General features: G+C 37.5%; 1 protein-coding gene across 1 annotated transcript in view; it reads right to left on the bottom strand.

Moving 5' to 3' along the window:
• Positions 1–12,212, bottom strand: part of GRM7 (glutamate metabotropic receptor 7) — a 989,789-nt gene that overhangs the window by 515,275 nt on the left and 462,302 nt on the right. The window lies entirely within an intron of this gene.

Below are 12,212 nucleotides of genomic sequence, written 5' to 3'. Positions count from 1 at the left end.
AAGAGAAGAGAAGAGAAGAGAAGAGAAGAGAAGAGAAGAGAAGAGAAAACAAGAAAACTGTCAATAAAACACTGGGAGAGAAATAATAGCAACAAGGATTAGATTGGGAAGAGGAGAAATATTTCCCAAATTCCTTACTGCATAGCATTTCCAGTGACAGCCTTGATGAAGCCATCAGCTATCACACAGCATTCTGAACCACTCATCCTTGGGACACTGCTTCACAACCTCATTGTTTCTGCAGTACAATTACAAATGTCTAAGTATACTAGGGCACATAGATGGAAATGGTTTAGGGGAATGAAGGCTGAGGCCAAAGAAAAGGCAAAGTGGGAAAGAGAACACAGGGTTGTAAGATAGAATTCACAAAATGTAGACAGGTAAAAGCAGGTTCTAATCATGCCTTCAACATTGAGTAGCCCTGTGACTATGGACAAGTGGCTTTAAACATATGTTTGCTTCAATGAAATTGTAATTAAAATGTCTGTAGTACTTGCCTCATAATGTTGTTGCCGAGATATCTAAAACACTCTGAAGATCCCAAAGAATGATAGAAATGTCAGAGAAAAGGTAGAGTGGAGACAGGCCCTGTTCCCATTCATATGGTCATCTGCTATGCCATTTACAGTGTCAGAGAGTTGCCGAGGGGACTCTGAGAGGGGAAGTGCTTTCCCCTGAGTCATAGAAACAGTACGGGTCAGAGGGTGGATGAATCCAGTTCTTTCTGACTCTTAGACCAGGTCAGCTTTCTCTCCACTGCAGCATCTGCTGCCTCTTTTAGATCTATCTATTACTTTATGTAGCTAGGGGGTAGGGTTATTCAGGTTACATACACTCACTTCATTACAACAATAGAGAAGTGGTAGTTGATTTCTACCTCCATGTCTTTATTGACTGAGGGAATGAAGAAAACTCACAGGAAAATGTGAAAATGCATTCTGGGGCAGGATGAATTCTTTTTTAAACCATGGTATCAAATACAGTTCAATTCAACAAACTTGTGTCTAGCACCTACAAGTGTCAGGCACTGCACAGGTGCCAAAGGTAGAAATACGAAAACTGAACAGTCTCTGCCCTCAAGGAACTTGTTTCTTCTGGGGAAGCAGTGGGACACAAGTTATACACAAGGTCTGTGAACCTGGGCAGAGCTCCTGAGATTCAGGTAGATGTGATTAAGCCATTGAGAAATTTGCTTCCTTTTGGCTATGAATGGCTGCCGTCTTTGGTCAGACCACCATCACTGCCCCCCCACACATACACACATAGTCTTTCTCCCCAAAATCTTTCCCCTCTCCTCCTCTACTCTCCTCCTTTCTTTCCCTTTTCCCTTCTCCCCTTCTCCTTCCTCCTTCCTTTTTTTCTATCCCTTTCCCTCTTCCTTCAAAGCCATCTATGTAGCACAATTGATAAGGTCAAAGAAATCTGAGTTCAAATCCAGCCTCAGATACTTAATTAATGCGTGATCCTGGGCAAGTCACTAAATGTCCATCTGCTTCTGTTTCCTCAACTGCAAAATGGGGGTAATAATAGCTCCTGTTTTGTAGGATTGTTTTAAGGACCAAAAGACATTGTATTTGAAAAGTTCCTGACATATAGTAGGTACTTAATAAATGTGTTTCCCCTAATTCTCTACTCTCCCATCCTTTTCTTTCTCCCTCTCTCTTCTTCCCCTTCCCTCTACCCTTCTCTCTCCCCTGCTTTATTTCTTCTCCCCTGCTTTATTTCTTCTCCTTCCTATTCCCCACTTCCAGGATCTGATGCCTCAACAACTACTACCAGGCTAACTGCTAAGCTCCCAGTGAGTGCTACAAAGGTGTAAACTCTAACGCTCAGGTAGCCTGGTCATATAACCTGGAGTTATCTCTATGCCCATGTGGCTATCCTACCTACTGGACTTGAAATTGGATCATACAAGCCAATGTCTGTATTCCACTGACCTGAACATAGCTGGCAAATATCCTTCTGGCCCATGGCTAGGTGGGTAGGGGTATAGGAGCCTTCTACATTAAGGGAAGATAATTGTTAACCAAAACTGAGATTATCCTTTGATTATTTCTTTACCACCATGGCTTCTTGGATGTTCCAGGGGCTCTAGAAGGCATAGGGAGTTGGTGTTGCTTTTCTCCTAGACAAGTTAGGGAAAGCCAGGCATGCATCCAGCAGGAACAATTGCCCAAATTCAGTAATTGGTAAACAGATGCTTGATCCAAGCCATTCAGGGAGCTGAAGAGGTGGTGGGAGTAGGGAGAAACTGTCATTCTGGCAACCCAATTATGGTTTGAGAAAGAGATGGAAATTGTGCCCAGACTGAGCAAGAAAGAAAAACATTCTCCGTGCAATGGAGACAGCAGGTTCAGCACCATTGGTCCTGAGTTTGAGCAAAGAGAATCCAAATCGCCTTCCTCAAACTGCTCAGGGGATGCTTGGGAGAAGAAACGGCTACTCTGCAACCATCCCAGCAAGAGAAAAGGAATAGTACTGGATGGAAACCCAGCTTCCCATCAGGATTCAATTAGAGCTGAGTGATTAAGCAAATTATAGTAAACTCCATTTGGTGTGACTAGTAGAGGGGTGTCTTTCACACGTAGATCCAGGACACTCCCAGTGGCCCGCTAGGAAAAGTGATTCAGGGAAAGTCTGTTGATTGTATAGCAGAGAATGTTTCTCCCTCTAATGTGGAACTGTCCACAGATGGGCCCAATCAAGGGCCTCAGGAACACCCCCCCCAAAAAATATCAATTATTAGAGGAAGTAATGATAATGAACAAGTTTCTAATGACTAATATGTGAAAGCTGACGTGACTGGGAAAGAGAAGAGGTAGCAGAAGAGAAAAAACACTGCTTCCCTGTCATTCTTACCATGTTCTGGTTCTTCCTGCTGTACAAACAATCCTGTCATCTAGAAATGTTAGCCCAGCACCATACATATATGCAAATTTACATTAATTAATTTAAATATAGTTATTAAGCAAGCATGAGTATTTGAATTAATGTTTAATGTTTTTAACTAAACTGAAAGGCACTGTGGTGTGGGAGATCAACAGTCAACCTTTAGGTCAGGAAGATCTGGATCCACATTCTACCCCTGATACATACTGAATATGTATGACTTTGGGCAAGTCAAACTCTCAGTGACCCCATTCAACTCTCTAAGACATAGAGCAATGATGTATGATCGGTGTCCGCAGAAAGGGTTCCCTTTTTGAGAGTTCTCTACACCAATGAAGTTATACGTCTAGACCAATTTTTTTTAAATTCTAATACATTTAATTTTGAAAAGAATATGATGTGACTTCATATGTGTAATTGGTATGATATTATCTTTTCAAGGGGTAATAGGAAGGGAGATAATTTGAGACTCAAAAATTTCTAAATGAATGTTAATTTTTTACATGTAATTGGAAAACATTTAATAAATTAATAAAAAAGAATGTAAGAGGTTTTTGAAAATCCATTTTTGTGGTCCATAGTAGTCTATAATAGCTATTGATATGACACTGAAATTAAAGAAAGTTTTTAGCAGTTCTCCAAGGAAATAATGCAGACTTCCAATTCAAGCCAATAAATCTTCATAAAGCCCCTATTATAGAGGAGGCACAATGATGGTCGCTGAAGATAGAGTCAAAACAAAACAAAGCAAAATGCAAAAATGACCCTGTATTCAAGGAGCTTCCACCTTAGCGGTGGAAGCATACACGTGAAAACTGGAAGAGGGGGGAAAAACCACAACAAGAAACAATGGTGGGGCACAGCTTCATGTAGGAGATGGCGTCTGGTCTCAGCCCTGAATGAAACTAGGGTTTCCAGATGTGGAGAAGAGAAGAGTTAGTGTTAGGGTTAGTGTTGCAGGCACGGGAGATGTGGGAGACAGCCTTTGCAAAGGCATAAAGGGGTGCTGAGTGCAAGGAACAGCAAGTCTCCAGAATGTTGAGGGTAAAAAAGAAAATGATATACAAGTCTAGAAAGTAAAGTTAGAGTGAAGTGAAGGAAAGAGGAAGAGAATTTGGAATTGAAAATAAAATAATGTTAAAGAAAAAAGGGGGAGGAGAAATCTATCCCTGACACACATTACCTGTCATTTTGTATGAATAATTGAAAATAAAAAAGTAAAGACAGAGCTCGTGGTTTTTCCAATAAACTCTGAAATTCACTTGGGTCACTCATTATCCTATTTTCTTGTAACATTCCTATCTACAAACAAACCTTGATCCTCCTCTCATTGCAGTTTCTTTCAAAAGCCACTGAATTCCTAACTTGAAGTCTTCATAGAGAGATTTAGCAGTGGAGCTTGAGTGGAGTACTCTAGTGAATACATGAAGAATGGTATTCTTCCCTTCCAGTCTGTTTCTTTAGTTCTTAGCTCAAATAACATTATATATATAAAGTACTTTGCAGACCTTAAAGTACTAGACAAGCATTAGCTATAATAACAATTATTTTTACTGACTGTTTTTTAATACATTTGAAGGAAAATAACCCACCACCTTGTATTTGATGGGGGCATTTTTCACTGTAACAATTCTTGATATAACAAGTGCATTTCTTCTGGCAGGCATTAGGGATTCCTGGCTGACTTTTGTAAACAATCCTAGAAGAAAATGTGGTCCAGTGCTCCAGAAAATTTAATTCTCTTGCCCCTCATTGTGAATCCAATCAGAATTTACTGGCATTTCAACTGTTAAAAAAGATACATACTTCTTGGAGAATAAAAAAAATGAAGGAAAAATGAACAGGCTAGAATATCAACAAACAAAGCTTTGTGCCACAAGATGCAGGATAATGCATTAGAATCAACTGTTTACTCTCTAACACTTTAAATTTTGAAAAGCACTTTGCATCCATTATCTCATTTGTGACTCCAACAACCTTGTGAAGCATACACTATATATATTCTCTGCTCAGTTTTACTGAGGATGAAACTCCAGAACTCCAGTTCTGAAAGTTGAATAGTTAGTTACATAGCTAATTAAGCAATAGAACCCCAGGACATCCCCACTCCAACGCTACCACTCAAACCCCCTCCAAAAAAATTTGTCACTGATTTGAGAAGCTACAAGTCACCTTATTAATGAGAATGGTTTCAACTTTCTGGAAATTCAGACAGTTGTATAAGAACAGCAGAAAATGTGTCCTTTTTTCCTGGTTAGTCATAATAGCCAAGAATTTCTAATGCCAGCCAGAAGAAAGGCATGCATGAGTAATGCCAAGCATTGTTAATGTGAAAAATACATTCATCAAAGACTAGCTGGTGGGTTATTTTGCTTTAAATGTGTTAAAAAACAATCAGTCAACAATCTGAGATTTGCATCCCAACCTATAATTGGATACATATAGCAGGATTCAGAGGATTCAGTTCCTTATTCAGATCTGTGTATATCATAGCCCTTATCATGTTCTCTTTACTAAAGGGCCAGTATATAAGGCAGGCATTCTTGTTGTCCACTAACATCCCATTATAATGTCTGTCCATTGTAACTAGCTGAAGATTTGAATGTTGGCCAGCTTTGGCAGAAGTCCAGTCTACTATCTCAGCCCACCCCCACCCTCAAAATGATGGTTTTTATGAGCATGACACTTAAGAATAAAAATTGAAGAAACACTTAATAGAAATTCATACATTATCCTGTAGTGATACCAGACACCACTGCATTCAAGTAAATTTACCAAGCTAAGTCAGGAAGAAAGAAGTAATGAATTAATTGTTCTCAGAAAGTACAGGATAGAGAATTAAAATAATGTTTTTTTTGTCTTAGACCTGTGATTTCATTGGCTAAAGGGAATTTATGATGAAGGAATTTCCTCCAATGATACACCTCTTCAGTACCTCTACCACTTAACCATCTTAGAGAGTTGTCTAGAGATGGAAAATTTAAGAGACTTGCCTAGATTATTACAGTCCTATTATATAGATTACAAGTAGAACTTTAAAACATATCTTCCTGACTCCAATTCTAGTGCTCTAAGCACTATGTAACACAGAATCCTAATAATAGCAAAACTAAGATGAGTAAGACTGATGCTGGTACAGAATTCTAAGGTTACAAAGCACTTTCCTAATAACAACCCTATGACAGTGGTAGTGCAGCTTATATTACTCCCATATTACACATAACAAGACTAAGGCTCAAAAACATTAAGTTCTGTTTCACATTCCTTCAAAGCTATCTTCTCGCTATTTGCTCTGCCTGTCACTGTACCCTCCATGCCACTGAAACTCATCATCTGCCCAACTGAAGCATCCTCCGATCCACAAATCATGGGCAAGGCAACTCAACCCTTTCGACTCTGGAGCTCCCATCTTGATGGTAAGTGTGTCCCATGGACCATGATGGCTAGCAAGCCCCATCCACATTTCTTACATCACACTAGCCATGTTCTTGCCAAACATTGTGCCAGGATATACCCTCATCCTAATCACATGTGTCTACCTGGATGTCTCAGAGATATACTTTACAAGCATTTAAGAAAAGAGTTGGCAAAAAAATAATAATAATAAAAGAAGTGAGGCAGTGATCACTAAGAACCAGCAGGAGATCATTAAGGCATAGCATGAGGGGGAAGTTCTCTGTCACTAAAATCACAAAATCATAGAAATACACTCATATCCAGCCTTAGCTCAAGTATCTTTGGAGGGGGGTACTACCTCCTGAAACAGTCCATTTTACTTTTGGACAATCCTAATTATTAGGACATTTCCCCTGACATCTAGCCTAAATTTCCCTATTTACAACTTTCATTCATTGCTCCTGGTCCTAACCTCAGGGTCCATGTAAAATAATTCTAATCACTCTTCTATAATAGAACCTTTTAGCTATCTGAATAAGTTTATCATGCTCTCCGCTCCTCCTTACACCCTACCTCCCCACTTCTGTTTTCAATCAAAGGCAGCAGGATATACCAGGGCATCCATCCTTCAGCTGAGAATCGGACTAGATGATCTCTGGCATCCCTCCCAATTCTGAAATTCTATGACTCTAGAGATGTTTTCTTTGTTGATTTGTTTTTCTAATTCAGAAAGTTCAGAAGCCAAATTGTTCTTTCCCTTAACAAGAACTCAAACATTAGTTTATTTTTGTTGTGACCATTCTTCCCCCTGTGGTTTGAACAAACTCAGCAGTCAGGATCAATTGCTGATAGTCTCAAAGCAGTGCCTTCATTAAGATGCATCACACTGCCAGCCCTGGTCAATAGCTAAAGGTCGAACTTGGGGGGCTAAAATAATTGCAGTGGTTCCAAATTACTGCTTCAAGATCACCAACAAAGCCCTAATTGCCATTCCAATGGACTTTATGAGTCCTCCTTTTCCTTGACCTCACTGCAACTTTCAACTATATTTACAGCTCTCTCCTCCTGGCTTTTCTTTCCTCCCTTGGCTTGAGAAAATCTGCAATTGTCTGATCCTCTCTTAGTTCTTTAACAGCATTCCTTCTGGCTCTTTCACTGGCTCTTTATGCTTTTCCTTAGCCCTTCATGTTGATGTTACTCCAAAGTCTACCTTTAACTCTCTTCTTGTTCCTCTCTAGAGGGTGCTCCCATTCATCCACACAACTTCAACAACCACATCTCTAAGAATGACCATTAAATTTACATAACCCTGACCTCCCTTCTGAACTCTACATAAAAATGTCTGACCTACTACCGGATCTTTTCCCTGTTCCTGCTCTTCCTTCCGACATTCCTCTTTCTGATAGTAGTATAATTATTGACCTTGACCCCAATGTCTATAACCTTAGAGCTAAAGATAATTATGATGATGACAGCTAACATTTATATATCACTTTAAAGTTTATAGAGTACTACATGTATGCATATGCCTATATAATATATGTGTGTGTATATGTATATGTGTATATATAGTATGGAGGATTTATGGAAGGACATCGATACAAGTATGAGAAGGTAAGGATGGGTTGTGAGCTGCCTATGATGGTGCAGGAACTACATCCAGCCACAAGGTAACAGTTCTTTTGAAGTATGTCAGATATGACTACGTTTATACATTTATTTTTAGCAATAGATAATAGGCTTGGGAAATCCTTCAGTGTCTTCTTAAAAACAGTGCTTTCTTCCCATAATTATGAAAATAAAAAGAATTTAGTCCATTTGTATATCACACTGTATGCATATAAAAGCATTTTCACATCCTAACACAATGTTATTGTCATCAGACAACATTGTCTTTCATTAATTCTTAAGAAAGTTCTTCTCTTCCATCTCCATTTCCCTCTGCCAACACCCAACTGGGAAATTTGGGTTTTGCAGGGATTTTGTCCTGCCAAATCTGTCTATAGATCAAATATATTTGAAAACTATCACTCTTTTTGAGGTTCAAAACACTTCTCCACCCCTTCAAAAATAGTCAGAGTAGTGTGTTGACCATGTCCCACCTTCTTCAAAGCCTTTTTGTTCTCGTGGAATCTCACACAATATCACAATAGAAAAGACACTTAATAAATCCTTATTTGATTCTCTGGAGTAGAGAATTTTATAATTTCCTTCTATCTACATTTTGCAGAAATTGTCCTAAACATTTTCTAATTGTTCAAGAAACTTTGTCATTCAGCTTTGTGCATACTCTGGTGAAAATTAATTCGAAACACATTTTTTTTTAATTTAAAGACTTTAATGTCTCCTAGCCATCAGTCAGTATTTACTAAGTACACTGAGAAATGTCCTTTGCTCCTTGAGCAGTAGTAGAAAGTCCTGTCTCTCAGTAGAGTTCTTCCTCTTTGACTAAATCAGGGCTTATTTTTCAAAATTCCATTGCCTCAATTTCTATGCCCAAAGCATTTGCTATACATTAATATTTCCATCATTCCTGGTGGTTTGTTGAACTGTTGACTTCTAGAGTCAAGCTTTCATTGATATATTTCTCCTAGGATTTCTAGTTAGATCAGGTCCATGAAAGCTGATTTCCTACCTTTTAATATACTGGTCTTTCCTTCTGGCCTCCTGTCACCCTGTACACCAGTTTTCTTCTATGGATTTCAAGCTGGGAAGAAGTACTGGCATTGGGGGACTCAAGGCCAGTTCTGATTGCAAGCTTTATTTAGAGCCAGAAGAAGTCACTTAAAAAGTAACTTTCCCTGGACCAGAGGCAGTTTACCCATTTGCAAAGTGGGTCACAATCTACATGTGAGAATTTACAGAAAAGATATCAGTCTGCTCTTCTCTTTCCGCAGAACCTAACAATGTGGGGCTCTAGATGAGAGAAAACCTTTCTACCTACCAATCCTACATGGCGAGGAGAGCAATCTAGCAATCTTCTGCCCATTCTAGTACCTTTTGCCCAAATGCACGCACTTGAGCACACACACACACACACACACACACACACATACACACACACACACACACTATCCCAAAAGATTTCCATGAATCTGACCAGGAGTAAAATATCAAAATATAATATCATGGAAGTAAATCAAAGGTGGTATTCTTTTTCATGCTATTTAAGAATGTACTTGTCTTGTGTTCCATTATTCATATTTACTGTGATTATTTGATAATAGGAAAGAAACATTATTCATCCCCAGAACCAATATTGAAGTTACAAAGGAAAGATAAATAAAAGCCTTTTTTCTTAAAGCGCTCATGATGAATTTGATCAGGTAACATTTTTCTATACTCTCAAAATAAGTGGGACAGGGACTCAGCATGCAGAAATTACCTTAACATCTTGAAAAGAGATGCAAGTAGTTTTTAATAAAACATGATTTGGAGGGCAGATTTTATTTCACAGGTCACTGAAAAAGGGATGAGAATAAAAAAGAATAAGGAAGTTATTTTCACCTTTGTCATCTTCGGAGCAAAAGGCTATTTTGAATATAATAAATTAAATCACATTTTAATGAACTGTCCAAGAAACTACATTCTGCCCATAAAACTGACATAAATGGTTTAGAGGGAGATGGACTTGCAAAGCAGTTATATATGAATAACAAAATCCTGGTTTCTCACTGTGGTACCTTTCATGACAGAAAGATGATGAAGTAATCATGTCTAGAATCAGATCATTCTAGCTCAAAATTTACAAAGTCAACAAACCCATAAACTTCACATTTACCAAATGACACAACAAGTACCAAATTATGTGGCAAAACATGATCATACAAAATGAAGCATCATCAACTGAACGTAAGACATTCTTACAAAATTAACTAACACATCATCTTATAACAATAAATATGGGTTCTAATCACCTTTATGATTGTGTAAACTTTTGACACTAAAGTTCTTGACTGCAATGCAGCTCCCTCCCAAGAGAGAAAGGTACAAGTTTCACTGACTTTAAATGTCTTAATTACATTCAGGATCAAAACTGAATAGCTGCCTCTTTAACAAAGTAGTATGAATTAAATGAATCAAAAGAATTCACCTAGTCATTAATATTAAAAGTTAATGGCTATAGATCCACATGGCATCTTAATTTTTACTCCTATGCTTCCTGAGAGGCTGTGTGGCATAGAGGATGGAGACTTGAGATGACAGTCAAGAAGATTTGGGTTCAAATTGTACCTCTAACACATACTGGTTGTGTGACCTTGTACAATATTCTCAAAGTAAGTCCTGTGGACCTCCAGGCATCTCTGAGACCCTTTCAGAAGTCTGTGAGATCATACTAGCAGCATTTTCATAGTTAATAACAACATGTTACTTGCCTTTTTTACCCCTGTTCATTCCTTCATTGATGTGGTTTCAGATTCTACATGTCAACTAACATTTAGAAACTACTACTTATCAAGTTTAGGTGTAGTATCAAACAAGAATATCCACAATTATTTGAAAAGGGTATTTTCTTTATTATTATTTCTTCCCTTTTACAACCACATTATCTATTTGAGACCAGATTTTCTTCATTACTTCAACCAAAGCAACATATTGTCAATTTGAATGGAACCAGATATTAGAATCCAACTGTCTTCTATTAAGCCAGATATTAAAGAGCACACAAAAAAATGAATAAAATAATGCCACTCCTCATCATTTTTTGAAAATATAGTTATTTTTCACAAATATGTTATTTATGTTAGCATGTAGTATTTTATTATTATTGTTATTTTAAAATGAATTAATACATATTTTTAAATGTGCCAGTTATAATTTCTAATGCGGTAAATGTAGCTATAACCCACATAAACAAAAGCTCTTTGGGGTACTTCAGTAATTTTTAAGAGTGTAAAGGAGGCTGAGATCTTAGATGTTTCATTTGTAAAATGAAGGGATGAACATGCCCACCAATTGGGGAATGAGTGAAAATCATGGTCTGTGAATGTAATGGAAAAATACTATGCTAAAAGAAATGATTAAGTGGATTATTTCAGAGAAAACTGGGAAGACTTGTAGGAAATAAAGCAGAGTGAAGTAAGCAAAAGCAGGATAATAATCTATACAATAAAAGAGAAGCAAGACAAACAACATGGTAAACCTTTAACAACTCTGATGATCTTGATTTTTAAAGAACCCACGAGGGAACATCCAACTTACCTCTCGACAGGAGAGGGAACAGGCTCCAGGGTACAGATTGAGATAAATATCTATAGCTATATATTGACATAGATATGGATATTGATATGGAATAGATAGATATAGGTATAGATAAAGAGATATAGATAGATGTGAGTGTACATACATACCTATGTGTATGCACATATATGCAGATATGTGTGTATATGTATATCTATCTAGCTATATCTATAACTATCTATAGAGAGAGAAATGTCCAACATGTGTGGGAATCTGCATGCTTAACTAGTTATATTTGTTACCATGTTTAGGGGGAATGGGGGAGGTTAATAAAATGGAAAGTATATTTTTATTAATTTTTAAAATTTAATTAATTTTTTAAAAAAAAATAAAGAGTTGGATAAGATAACCTCAAAGGTTCCTTCCATTTAAACCTATCGTATGACACTTTCCATACTGTTTGATTGATTTTATGGTTACATGCAATCATCGTCTACAAAAAGTTTTAAATCCTAATATGTCCTTCTTTTTCCATCAACCAAGATGCTATGCCACCTACCCCTTATCAATAGGGAATCTCTGTCTTTATTGAAGGCTTAGTTTAAGCACCACCGTGACACAAGTTATTTTTGATGGTTCCATCTTCTTGTTCCCTCCCTCTCTGCCTACATTGCTAGTATTTGCTAGGACATTATCAATGAATGAATGAATGCCAATTTAATCTTTAAACACACTCTCAACAAAAA

Source organism: Vombatus ursinus, unplaced genomic scaffold (assembly GCF_900497805.2).
Source record: "Vombatus ursinus unplaced genomic scaffold, bare-nosed wombat genome assembly UNPS02014773.1, whole genome shotgun sequence".
In the NCBI taxonomy this organism is placed as follows: domain Eukaryota; kingdom Metazoa; phylum Chordata; class Mammalia; order Diprotodontia; family Vombatidae; genus Vombatus; species Vombatus ursinus.
The sequence above is the reverse complement of the archived record's forward strand: the minus strand, read 5'-3'. Positions and strand labels throughout refer to the sequence as shown.